Source organism: Limulus polyphemus, unplaced genomic scaffold (genome assembly GCF_000517525.1).
Source record: "Limulus polyphemus unplaced genomic scaffold, Limulus_polyphemus-2.1.2 Scaffold8764, whole genome shotgun sequence".
Classification (NCBI taxonomy): Eukaryota; Metazoa; Arthropoda; class Merostomata; order Xiphosura; family Limulidae; genus Limulus; species Limulus polyphemus.
The window spans coordinates 8,229-9,970 of record NW_013674374.1 but is presented as its reverse complement, the minus strand read 5'-3'; the positions used below and the strand labels follow the sequence as shown (position 1 = coordinate 9,970).

General features: G+C 32.8%; 1 protein-coding gene across 1 annotated transcript in view; it reads right to left on the bottom strand.

The window, feature by feature from the left end:
- Positions 1-1,742, bottom strand: part of LOC111083253 (CD151 antigen-like) — an 11,633-nt gene that overhangs the window by 2,985 nt on the left and 6,906 nt on the right. The window lies entirely within an intron of this gene.

Here is a 1,742-nt window from a genome sequence, read left to right as displayed (position 1 = left end):
TAAATTACTTAAATTTGCAGATGATATTAAGGTCTTAGGTGTTGCTAGCTGTGAAGAGGGCGCTGCTGATTTACAAAAGGATTTTGATAAATAAATGGCTGATGAGTTTTAATTATAATAAATGCAAAATAATCCACGTGGAATATCATAATTTGAATTATAAATATAATTTGGATGGGAATAACCTTAATAGTGTTATGAAGGAAAGGGATCTTGGTGTAATAGTCGATCAGTCTCTAAAGCCATCCAAGCAGTGTGCTGTTGCTAGTGGTAGGACAAATAGGGTTTTAGGTTGTATCAATAGAAATATTTAATACAAGTCTAAAGTGTTTATACTTTCATTGTACAGGTCACTGGAATATTGTGTTCGTTCTTGTACTCCTTACCTTAGGAAGGACATTGAGTTGTTGGAAAGGGTTCAGAGAAGGGTTACTAAAATGTTGGCTGGGTTGAGTTGTTGGAAAGGGTTCAGAGAAGGGTTACTAGAATGTTGCCTGAGATGAAAATGTTTTTGTACAATGACAGGTTAAGATATCTGAATTTTTTCTTTTGAAAAAAAAGAATAGTTAGACGGGTGTTTAAGATTCTAAATGGAATTGGTAGTATTGATGCATTATCTTTTTTTTTCATACTTAGCAGTGAGAATAATAGGACTAGGGGTCACAAATATAAATTTTGGCAGGGTAGGAGTCATCTTCAACAAAGACAGTTTTATTTTCTAACAGGGTGGTTGGTGTATGACACGGATTGCCTTCGGATGTTGTGAAGGCAGTTAATTTTAAGTGAGTTTAGGAGATAGCTTGATAACTATATGAATGATAAGGGCTGGTTTTAGATATTTTGTCTGTTTGAAGATAAGCACAAAGCTACAGAATGGGCTATCTGTGCTCTGCCCACCACGGGTATCGAAACCAGGTTTCTAGCGTTGTAAGTCCGCAGACATGCCGCTGTGCACTGGGAGGTGCTTTGGATGTTTTATTTTTTTATTTAATAGTTTTAGTTTAATATAGAGGATGGGACAACATAGATGGATCCGTAGGTTCCTTGTTGTCCCTAAGCATTGTATTATAACATGTTAAAACCAAAAAATCTATATCAATACAGTTACGCTGCTAACTTAGGCCTACTTGGATTATGGAATAAATTTAGGACGCTGTCACTTCCTGAAATTTTTAAACGCCAAACAAAAAAATTCGCTATTTGAGTGATACCACTTCAAAATAATGCTATTGTAGTTAATTAATTTACTTGTGTTAAAAACATGATTTTAGTGAGAAATGTATATATTGTTAAGTATATGTTAAAACACAGATAAACTATTATAAAAGCATAGGCCTAAGTATATGGTATAATCAGTGGCCGGTTTTATATGTAATATAAAAATAGTTGACAAAACGATAAGATCTCAATAAATACACAAAACAATTATACTGATTCGTCAGGTGGAAAACGGAGTTTTATAAGTATTAAAACACCAAAACTATTACTCTACAGGAGAATTATGACGATAAGATTTCAATAAATACACAAAACAATTATACTGATTCGTCAGGTGGAAAACGAAGTTTTATAAGTATTAAAACACCAAAACTATTACTCTACAGGAGTCTTATGACGATAAGATTTCAATAAATACACAAAACAATTATACTGATTCGTCAAGTGTAAAACGAAGTTTTATAAGTATTAAAACACCAAAACTATTACTCTACAGGAGTCTTATGACGATAAGATTTCAATAA